The sequence below is a fragment of the Sinocyclocheilus rhinocerous genome, unplaced genomic scaffold (assembly GCF_001515625.1).
Source record: "Sinocyclocheilus rhinocerous isolate Xijiao unplaced genomic scaffold, SAMN03320098_v1.1 scaffold592, whole genome shotgun sequence".
In the NCBI taxonomy this organism is placed as follows: domain Eukaryota; kingdom Metazoa; phylum Chordata; class Actinopteri; order Cypriniformes; family Cyprinidae; genus Sinocyclocheilus; species Sinocyclocheilus rhinocerous.
In genome coordinates this window covers 27,563-40,062 of record NW_015642562.1, presented here as the reverse complement: position 1 = coordinate 40,062, position 12,500 = coordinate 27,563, and positions in this window count along the sequence as shown.

The window sequence follows — 12,500 nt, the reverse complement described above, 5'->3', positions numbered from 1 at the left end:
GCATATATTTTCATGTCAAATTGTAATTAGTCTATTAATTCTTGCATCTATTTAATCATTCAGTATAAGCATATCATCCAATTCTAAAACAGAATTTTTCTGCCTGCATATATGGGGCCTTTCTGCTGTAAATTTCAGGAAACACAAATCTAGTTATTTTTGCACTTCCATTTGGTGCCGCTACTGCTGGTTACATTATTCTTAATAAAAAGCTGCACAGACCTTCAACAACGGGTGATTTTGTTCTTTTTGTGTCAGGAACAGCAGAGCAAGTGCTGTCTGGACTCTCCAGAGATTTTACAAGGGAGAAAAACATCATCCTTGCCTACAGGACTAAAGATGGACAGTCATTTGCTGTGACTTTCCCCTTCACAAATGCACATGTCTGCATGAGAAATGACTAAATGGAGCCCCTGTTGTGCTGAGGGAAAGTCAGATGAAAAAGCCGAGAGACAAACAACTTTACTGACAATACGACTGAACAGAAAGGATGGTAAGATGATGCATTCAGTCTGAGAACAGTGAACTGTAAGAATAGTTCACCCAAAATTTAAAATAGGCTGAAAATGTCCTCACCCTCAGGCCATCAAAGATGTATACGAGTTTGTTACTTCATCAGATTTAGAGAAATGTAGCACTTGCTCAGCAATGGATCCTCTGCAGTGAATGGGTGCCGTCAGAATGAGAGTCCAAACAGCTGATAAAAACACCACAAGTAATGCACATCACTCCAGTCCAGCAGTTAACATCTGGAGAAGACAAAAGAAACAAATCCATCATTAAAATACGAGTCCATAATCCATAATAATGCTTCCTCCAGTGAAAAAGTGGTCTGGTCTGAATCAGGAGAGAAATCTGCACAGATCAAGCACCGTTTACAAGCCAAAACAGCTCTAAACAAATGTGTGGCTTTAATTTGATGTGAGAAACAACAGGAGATGGGCTTTTTCACTGGAGGAAGTGTTATGGATTATGGACTCGTATTTTAGTAAAAAAATGTCGTGATGATGGATTTGTTTCTTACAAACACAGCTTTTGGCTTCATAAGATGTTAACTGATGGACTGGAGTGATGTGGATTACTTGTGGATTATTGTGATGTTTTTATCAGCTGTTTGGACTCTGATGGCACCCATTCAAGTCAAGTCACCTTTATTTATATAGTGCTTTATACAATACAGATTGTGTTGAAGCAGCTTTACAGTGTTAAGCAGGAAAATAGTGTGTCGATAATGCAAGAGGACAATAGTAAACAGCCAGTTCAAATTTTTCAGTCAGTTCATCGTTGTTCATTCATTGGGCCGCGAAGAAATACAAAGCTGAGTATCATAAGCATAACAGTGAAAGCTAACACTGTGTTTCCTGATGATATCTCCCAAGGGTAACATGTAAAGCGTGAGAAGCAACGGTCCTAGTACTGAGCCTTGTGGTACTCCATACTGCACTTGTGATCGATAGGATACCTCTTCATTCACCGCTACGAATTGATGACGGTCAGATAAGTACGATTTGAGGATACTGCCGTTTCTAGTCTTTGACAGAAAAGGGAGATTTGAGATCAGTCTGTAATTAGCTAATTCTCTAGGATCAAGTTGTGTTTTTTTAATGAGAGGCTTAATAATAGCCATTCACTGCAGAGGATCCATTGGTGAGCATGTTGTATCAAAGGAAGTGGCGTACAAAAGTTGTGTTGCTCCTTTATAGCTTAGGATATCCTATGTAAATGTCAACTGTGGAGAGGTTTAATGTCTCGAACCCAGAGAAAGTCTGTCTGTTGTTTAAACTGTGTTTATGTAAAGGTAATATGTGAAGCGGCAGACTGTTTTCGTTTGTGTTAAAGATAGAAAAAACAGGCCGTCCACCAGACACTGAGAAGCTAAAATACTTCCCCTTAAAAGCTAAAAGTTTGCATCTGTAAGTCTGATGAATCATCCGTCTTCAGATGCTCGACTGTGATTCACTTTCTCTAGCTCTGGGGCCACTTAAATGATGCATCCCATTATTCAGAGAAAACACCACCAACTACGAACATCACTGCAAACTGATGACTCAAACTAAAAAGGACAGTATTGTTACACAACCATCTGGTTGTGTTCGGGTTAGTTTGGTCAGAACTGTAGAAATACGGCTAGTTTTTCACTCTCTGATTGCACATTTGTCTAAAGTTGTCCTCAGTTCGCAGGTGGTGGATGAAGATCCTTATACGATCTGTTGCTCGTGAATTGTTGCTAATTCATTACGCACTATCTGTCCGCAGAGTGTTTTGTTTGAATACACAGAAATTTAAGGCCCCAAAACTTGCATCTCTTTGTTTCTCATTAGCAGCTCCAGGATTCTAATGAATGGTTGCTAATTTCTTAGCAGTTTGCATCAAACACATGTATGATGCATCTGCCCTGCAGCGAAAACCTGAAAATAATTTTAATTACACCCCAGAGACTTGTCGTGCATTAAAAAGAGGGAAGAAGAGTGCTATGGGTGACGAAAAATTGATTTAAATTCACATAATAGACCCTGTTGTGAACTGAAATGCGATGTCAGTGTTCGTGGTGGTTTATTTTGGTCAAACCTAACAAAAATTAGTATAATTTCCTGACCCAAAATAGCTTAAAAAATGACAGAAAAGCTTCCTAAAAGTAGTCCATACAGAAATATGAGAAGAAAATGCCATTTATTCAAACTTAGATATCAAAGTTATTATTTTTAGGTGAAGCAGTCCTTTATAAAAACATAATTTGACAATCCAGTAAGTCATATTACATAAAGCATTAAAGTAATATCACCTCATTGTGTTTTATAGCATGCTTTTTACCTGCATTTTCAATCTAAATATGTTTCATGTATTAAGAACATATTAAAAACGTTTATTCTTGGTTATATGAATGCTAAAGGAACATTCCATTCAGTCATTTTGAAAATGTTATGAATAAGTAACTTCTGAATGCTTTTTTAAATGTTCAAAACATAAATTTTTTGAGAACATTTTAAGAACATTTCTTCTTTATGTGAATGTAAGAGCAACATTTCATTTTATAATTTTAAAAACATTTTGAGAACATTTAAGTGCTTTCATATGTCATTGTTAGTGCTGGTTTATTTTGGTCTAACCTTACAAAAATTAGTTTACTGACCCCAACACTTCAACATTTGAAGTGGATCAGAAAAGTTCATCAAAGTTTTCCTAAGACAAGAATGCATTTTGGTTTTAGGTTTTAGGACAACTTTGATGAAAAGTTTTGATCCGCTTCAAATGTTGACAAGTGTATATATATATATATGTGTGTGTGTGTGTACGGTCAGATAAGTACGATTTGAGGATACTGCCGTTTCTAGTCTTTGACAGAAAAGGGAGATTTGAGATCAGTCTGTAATTAGCTAATTCTCTAGGATCAAGTTGTGTTTTTTTAATGAGAGGCTTAATAATAGCCATTCACTGCAGAGGATCCATTGGTGAGCATGTTGTATCAAAGGAAGTGGCGTACAAAAGTTGTGTTGCTCCTTTATAGCTTAGGATATCCTATGTAAATGTCAACTGTGGAGAGGTTTAATGTCTCGAACCCAGAGAAAGTCTGTCTGTTGTTTAAACTGTGTTTATGTAAAGGTAATATGTGAAGCGGCAGACTGTTTTCGTTTGTGTTAAAGATAGAAAAAACAGGCCGTCCACCAGACACTGAGAAGCTAAAATACTTCCCCTTAAAAGCTAAAAGTTTGCATCTGTAAGTCTGATGAATCATCCGTCTTCAGATGCTCGACTGTGATTCACTTTCTCTAGCTCTGGGGCCACTTAAATGATGCATCCCATTATTCAGAGAAAACACCACCAACTACGAACATCACTGCAAACTGATGACTCAAACTAAAAAGGACAGTATTGTTACACAACCATCTGGTTGTGTTCGGGTTAGTTTGGTCAGAACTGTAGAAATACGGCTAGTTTTTCACTCTCTGATTGCACATTTGTCTAAAGTTGTCCTCAGTTCGCAGGTGGTGGATGAAGATCCTTATACGATCTGTTGCTCGTGAATTGTTGCTAATTCATTACGCACTATCTGTCCGCAGAGTGTTTTGTTTGAATACACAGAAATTTAAGGCCCCAAAACTTGCATCTCTTTGTTTCTCATTAGCAGCTCCAGGATTCTAATGAATGGTTGCTAATTTCTTAGCAGTTTGCATCAAACACATGTATGATGCATCTGCCCTGCAGCGAAAACCTGAAAATAATTTTAATTACACCCCAGAGACTTGTCGTGCATTAAAAAGAGGGAAGAAGAGTGCTATGGGTGACGAAAAATTGATTTAAATTCACATAATAGACCCTGTTGTGAACTGAAATGCGATGTCAGTGTTCGTGGTGGTTTATTTTGGTCAAACCTAACAAAAATTAGTATAATTTCCTGACCCAAAATAGCTTAAAAAATGACAGAAAAGCTTCCTAAAAGTAGTCCATACAGAAATATGAGAAGAAAATGCCATTTATTCAAACTTAGATATCAAAGTTATTATTTTTAGGTGAAGCAGTCCTTTATAAAAACATAATTTGACAATCCAGTAAGTCATATTACATAAAGCATTAAAGTAATATCACCTCATTGTGTTTTATAGCATGCTTTTTACCTGCATTTTCAATCTAAATATGTTTCATGTATTAAGAACATATTAAAAACGTTTATTCTTGGTTATATGAATGCTAAAGGAACATTCCATTCAGTCATTTTGAAAATGTTATGAATAAGTAACTTCTGAATGCTTTTTTAAATGTTCAAAACATAAATTTTTTGAGAACATTTTAAGAACATTTCTTCTTTATGTGAATGTAAGAGCAACATTTCATTTTATAATTTTAAAAACATTTTGAGAACATTTAAGTGCTTTCATATGTCATTGTTAGTGCTGGTTTATTTTGGTCTAACCTTACAAAAATTAGTTTACTGACCCCAACACTTCAACATTTGAAGTGGATCAGAAAAGTTCATCAAAGTTTTCCTAAGACAAGAATGCATTTTGGTTTTAGGTTTTAGGACAACTTTGATGAAAAGTTTTGATCCGCTTCAAATGTTGACAAGTGTATATATATATATATGTGTGTGTGTGTGTGTGTGTGAATGAATGAATGAATATCTTTATTGTCATTGTACAAGTACAACGAAATTAAATGCAATCCTTTGGGTGCATAGTGTAACAAAAAAATAAATAAATCAATAATCTAATAAATAGTGCACAGATGACAGGATCTGTGACACAACATTACACACAGAAGACGTCTCACATTCAACTGAATGTTTTTTCTTTGTTATGTAAACAAATGGGTTTGGGTTTATGGGTTGTTTTGACCCAGCGGTTGAGTTGTTTTGACCCAGCGGTTGAGTTGTTTTGACCCAGCGGTTGGGTTGTTTTGAACTCACCCGCTGGGTCAAAACAACCCAATAGCTGGGTTTGTCCCTTTTTAACCCAGCGCTGGGTTATATTTAACACAGCAATTTTTAGAGTGTACTTACTCAAAATGGCTCCAAAAATAAATAAATAAAATCACTATAAAAGTAGTTGATACAATTATTCAATTTATTCAAACTTTGCAAACAAAGTTTTTATTTTTAGGCGAACTAGTCCTTTTGACCAAGTCCAATAAGTCAAATTATATAAAACACTAAAGTAAAATCACTTAATTGTGTTTTAAAGCATGTTTTTACCTGCATTTCCTATCTAAAAGTGGTTTAAAGGCTTCTTCCTTTCTGAGCAAAAATCAGATTACTGATTGAAAAATGTTATTTTCTTGCAGCTTTTCAGTTGAATGTCAAGGTCTGTTTGGCAGAAGCAGATGAACGTTGATTGTACCGATTCTGATAAATGATTTTAGAGATCATCTCCCGTCCCTGAGCTTCATTCTCTCACACGGGAGCGAACACAAAAACCCAGCATGAATAAGTGAAGAGACTTTCAATTATGGAATATTTCAGCGCTTAGTCGAAGCACGTGACACTGAAACACGAGTGAGTAATTTAAAGCTTCAAACCGGAATCCGCCCGAGGCCTCGTTGACGGAAAAACTCTGGAGATGGAGGGGACAACAAGGTTGGGACGGAGGAGAGGAGACTGTAGTCAGATGAAAGCAGAAGAGAGAGCGAGAGGACCAATGAAGCTCAAAGCCTGAAACACATGAAACAACAACAAAGACACAAACCCGTTCCGGAGGGAGCGCAAACTTTCCTGACTGCAATCTCGCCTCATTGTTGGTATTCTGAAACTCTTGATTTATCTCCAAGATGTTTATGTTGGTTTTGGTTGTGTTTGGTGAGGTTATGGAAGAGATGATACAGTGAAGTGGAGAGGGTTATTCTACGGTAATGATCACGTTACTGTGTGTACGATAACCGTGCATTCTCACCATTAATACACGGTAACTTAGCAAATAAATGCACATAAATATTGATGCCAGTTAAAAAGACTTAATTAGGTGAGAAGTCATTATTTAAAATCATTATGTGCGGATATTTGAGCACAAAATGCATTTCAATTACTTGAATTATTTTAAAATGTAATCAATTGCTTTGATTACAAATAAATCAGGTGGTTTAAATAATGTCAAAAAAATCCTTTTTATGGGTGAATCTCAGGAAAACTGTAGAGAAAATTATGAATATAATTATATGTAATGAATTATGAATAATGTTCTCTTTTTTAATTTTAGGATGAAATATGACTTGTTTTTAATACTATAAAATTTTATTTCTTTTTAAATTATGAAATAGGCATAAGTGAAGCTTGTTTTAGGATCATTAAGGACTTTTGCATTTAGAAATATTTTCACTGTAAAATATAATGTTATTTCTCTTTTTTAATTTCAGGATGAAATATGACTTGTCTTTAACACTATAAAATATAATATGTTATTTCTTTTTAAATCATAAAATATGAAATAGTTCTGGCATAAGTTAAGCTTGTTTTAGGATCATTAAGGCCTTTTGCATTTTGAAATATAATGTTATTTCTCTTTTTTTAATTTCAGGATGAAATATGACCCATTATTAATGGGTGTAAGTTATATAAAAATCTCAGCAGGTCCTGTTCCTTGTCTGTAAGTAATTGTAAAAAGCGAGAGGTTTTATCTTTATCTTTCTGGTTTGCAAGTATATGAATATATTCCCCATGCATTACACACAAGTTTTTATTATTATTATTATTATTATTATTGTAAGACGGCTTAAAGAATTTAATAATTATATTGGAATCTATATAAAGTTTCAGTAGATTTGGTAAGAATTATCCTACATCATAAATGTATTAATTCATCCAGTTGACACTCCCATTACCAAGATGAAATCTTAATAATGCGGTGTTAATACATATTGATGTTATAAGAGTAAATATTCAACATTGAAAGTGACACGTTTGCTAAACATACTCTGTTTTTTTGTTTTTTTTGGCTCTCTTAGTCTGCTCTCTTATTTCACAAGTTACTAACGTGATGTAATTAGTCAACCAGAACAGATTGTGAATCCCAGCTAGCAAACATTTTCTAATGTTCCCTTTAAGTTATGAAAATGTTATTTCTGAATGTTCTCTGAAAGTTCCATTTTTTAAATGTCTTAAAAACTTGGAGGAACATTTGCAAGAATGTTAGCCAAAACACAACTAAAACTTTAGTGATAATGCGAATGACGCTGAGTCATTTAATTCTGTTACAAATATAAAAATGCTGGATTTACATTGTAAACAAACATCTAAGACTGGAACACTTGAGGCTGAAATATTTCTCAGTTAGTTCAGAAGCTTTTCTTAGCGTGTGTAAGAGGAGGACTGTGTAATTAATGATATGTTAATTAAGATCCCAGCTAACAAAAATATGTTCTAAGAATGTTTTGATAACACTACCATTAAGTTATGAAAGCATTGTTTCTGAATATTTTTTTTAAATGTATCTTCTTGGTAAAAACATTCCATTGGATCATTTTGAAAATGTTACAACATTACATTTGAATATACTTTCAACATTTAAAACCCCATTTAAAGAATGTTTCTTCTTGGTTATGAGAACGTTACTTAAACATTCCATTGGATCATTTTTGCATTTACGTAACGAGAACATTACATTTGAATGTTCTTTTAATGTTTTTTAACACCGATTTTTTAAATACATTTAAAGAAAATTTTTCTTGGTCATGCGGACATTAGAAGAGCATTTATCATATTAAAACTGCTATGAAAATGTTGTTTATAAACATCCAGTAATGTTTTAAAAACGTTTCTTTAGGGTTATGTGAATGTTAGCGGAAGTCCATTCTGTCATTTTGAAAATGCATAATGGTCAAAAAATGTTTTCTCCCAAGATTATGTATAATAGAGCAGTTACGTATAATATTCCAAGAATTTAAGAACATTTTATATTAAGATTATAAGATTATAAGAACATAAATATAGACATTCAATTAACATTTTCGCAATGTTTTCTGCTAACATACAAAAACATTCAGTAAATATTAATCAAAATCATAAGAGCAATGTTCTAGGAACGTTGCCTCAACATATCAAATGCATATCAAATATTAAGAACGTTCTATAAACAACAAAATCCTGACCTTCACTTTGGATTTGAGACTTTAGTCTTTGCAAATTTACAGATCTTATTTATGAACCAAGAGCTTGTAACACTCCAAAGAGAAAGGAAAAAATGAAATTGCATCATATGACCACTTTAATAAACGTTATGGGAACGTTCTCTGTTGCTTTCAGCATTTTATGTGAGTCTACAGGTTTCTGTTTACATAGTGTTGGCTATAATTGTGTGTGTGTAAATGCAGTGATGAATCAAAGCCTTAATATGAGTCTATAAACAACAGTTAGTCCTAATGAGGGGGTTTGAAGCATATGCACGCATTTAAAGTCACTTGGCGCTCCAAAAAAAGCTTCGGAGCTGAAGTGGAAAGCATGGTTGGTAATGTTTAATGATAGTGCTTGTGTTAGATGTTGTGCGGATCTGTAATCTGTGAGCAAACAGCATCTGCACTGCAGGCCAGAGACGCTGTACCTGTAAAACATGTGAATGCATCTCAAAAGCAGCTCGTTCCACGGGCTTTTATAAAGATAATCCAATCTAGTGTGTGCATGATGAATCTGGTGTTGCTGCCGTGCTGCAGTTCTACAGGATTGAAAAATATTTCATCAACAAATGAAGGAGCCGCAGTCCTGCACAACAATTCAGCGCTGATTTATGGGGAACAAACTTTAAAGGTAATTACCAGCACTGTAAGCACACTGAGGATATATGTGTGTGTGTGTGTGTGTGTGTGTGTGTGCTATATGTGCTTCTGTACGTGTGTGGGACAAGATGAGACTCTTTCTCTTTTTCTGCTCGTGTTCTTGAGCCGAATAATTCTTGTGTTTTAAAGTAAAGCCGTTGTGTTTCTGGAGCTCAGAGACTGATTGTGAGAGGATTTTGTTTCATAGTGATGCATAAAAGATCCTCATGGTGATGAAAAACACCTAAAACAGGTCACTGCTGTCCTTTTGTTTGTCCTTTTTATTATGTTATCAGTTGTTTTTAGTTTTTCTCTTTGTTGTTGTTGTATTTAGTTATTATTTTTGTCTGTTCTTTTCACATTTTCGGTTTCATTTTCGGTTTCATTTATTCAGTTTCTTGTTTGATAATTTATTCTTTTTTATTTTTTTTATTCTATTGTTCATTTGTTCTCTTCTGTTTTTATTTATTTATTGTTTGTTTTCTTTTGATGTTTTTTGTTTGTTTACTCTTATTTTTTCTTTCATATATTTTTGTTCTTTTGTTTATTCTTTAATTTGTTCACTCTTTTGTTCATTTTCTTACACTTTCGTACCTTTTCATACTTTTTTTATTTGTTCATTCTTGTTTTTATTACTTACACTCCTTTTCTGTTTGTTTAATTATTCTTTTCTTCATATTTTTTGTTGTGTTTTGTTTGTTTACTCTTATTTTTTCTTTCATATATTTTTGTTCTTTTGTTTATTCTTTAATTTGTTCACTCTTTTGTTCATTTTCTTACACTTTCGTACCTTTTCATACTTTTTTTATTTGTGCATTCTTGTTTTTATTACTTACACTCCTTTTCTGTTTGTTTAATTATTCTTTCCTTCATATTTTTTGTTGTGTTTTGTTTTTGTTTATATTTTGTTTATTACTAAATATTTTTATTTAGTTAGTTTTTTTCAGTTAATTCATTCTTAAATTTGTTAAAATTTAAAATTTTGCTTAAATTTGTTTTTCTTTTGTTCATTCTTTCACTTTCTTTCATTTTACTTTCACATTTTTCTTGTTTTTTATTCATTCTCGTGTTCATTTCTTCTGCTTTTTTTCTTTCATTCATTTTTTTTTATTATTTTTGTTGTATTTTTTTTTTGTTCATTCATTTTTGTTTATTATTTTTTCTTTTATTATTTTTCCTTCATTCATTCTTCCTTTTTCTTTCATTCTCTTACTCTTTCATACTTTTCTTGTTTTATTTGTTCATTCTTGGGTTCATTTCTTTCATTCCTTTTCTGCTTGTTTTTCTTTGTTAATTTATATCTATTTATATCTACCATTTGTTTATTCTATTGTGTTCTTTTGTTAATTTATTTTGTTTATTTTTAATGCTTTTTTCATTCGTTCTTCAATTTTCACTCTTTTGTACATTCTTCTTCTTTTGTTGCTTTTTGCTCATTCTTTTCTTTTTCTTCTGCTTCCTTTTCAGTTTTTTCTTTCTTTTGTTCGGTAATACTTGTTAGTTTATACTTTCTTTGATTTGTTTTGTTTTTGTACTTTAGTTTATTCTTTTTTTTCACTCTTTTGTGTTTTCATTCATTCTGTCATTTATGTTTCACGTGTTATTTTTCTCCTCACACACATAATCACAGACATTAAACTCCCTCCTGCTCCGTCAGACGTGTCTGGATCATTAGTTGGACTCTCACGTCTGATAATCTAACACATTTAATGAGTTACACAGGTCGACCGCTGCTCGTGGTGTGAGACTGAAGCGTCTCTGACATTTTATCACACTTTCCTCAATGTCTGTAACACACAGTCCTGCATCACTGGGCCAGACTTTGACCTTTTTGAGTCCAATAAATGTCTGTGTTTGTAGTAGATCTCAGACAATGACTGATGTCTTACTCCAAATACATTTTAGAGGAGATAGTGCTGGAGAAACCTGCATATCATAATTGGTATTATGTAAAAATAGATCATTGTTGTGTGAAAGCAACAAAACACACGGCCGTTCACCATCCGCTCTGCTGTTCCAGGGACATTACAGCGCTCTAATTACTGACCCGCGTGTTTGCAAGACCTGATTAAACCCGCCTGCCTCTCTAATAACTGGTTTAAAGCACATTTCTCTAGTTCCCTTTTTTCCCAGATAAAACACAAAACAACAATAATTAGCCATTTGTGCCACCGCATATATAATAAACCCATCCGTTCTGTTTAAATCGTGTGCTATAAACATAACATTTTATTTAAATGAAAATATGAAATACAGTTAGAACATTTTGAAAATATTTGTTATATCTCTTTATCTTCCAAAATTTTGTAGTAGTACTGTTTTGATTTGCTTGCTATTTACAATTTTTTCAAAAATGCAAGATTATATGAGTTTGTTTCTTCGTCAGATTTGGAGAAATGTAGCATTGCATCAGTGTCTCAGCAATGGATGCTCTGCAGTGAATGGGTGCCGTCAGAATGAGAGTCCAAACAGCTGATAAAAACATCACAATAATCCACAAGTAATCCACAGCACTCCAGTCCATCAGTTAACATCTGGAGAAGACAAAAGCTGAAACTAATCCAGCATTAAGACGTTTTTAACTCAAATACAGAGTCCATAATCCATAATAAGTCTTCCTCCAGTGAAAAAGTGGTCTGGTCTGAATCAGGAGAGAAATCTGCACAGATCAAGCACCGTTTACAAGCCGAAACAGTCCAGAACAGCTCTAAACAAATTTGTGGCTGGATTTTGATGTGAGAGACAACAGGAGATGGACTTCTTCACTGGAGGAAGCGTAATTATGGATTATGGACTCGTATTTTAGTTAAAGAGGTCATATGATGCTATTTTAAAGATCATTATTTTGTGTATTTGGTGTAACAGAATAAATGGATGCTCTGCAGTGAATGGGTGCCGTCAGAATGAGAGTCCAAACAGCTGATAAAAACATCACAATAATCCACAAGTAATCCACAGCACTCCAGTCCATCAGTTAACATCTGGAGAAGACAAAAGCTGAAACTAATCCAGCATTAAGACGTTTTTAACTCAAATACAGAGTCCATAATCCATAATAAGTCTTCCTCCAGTGAAAAAGTGGTCTGGTCTGAATCAGGAGAGAAATCTGCACAGATCAAGCAGCGTTTACAAGACAAAACAGCTCGAAACAAATATGTGGCTGATTTTGATGTGAGAGACAACAGGAGATGGACTTCTTCACTGGAGGAAGCGTAATTATGGATTATGGACTCGTATTTTAGTTAAAGAGGTCATATGATGCTATTTTA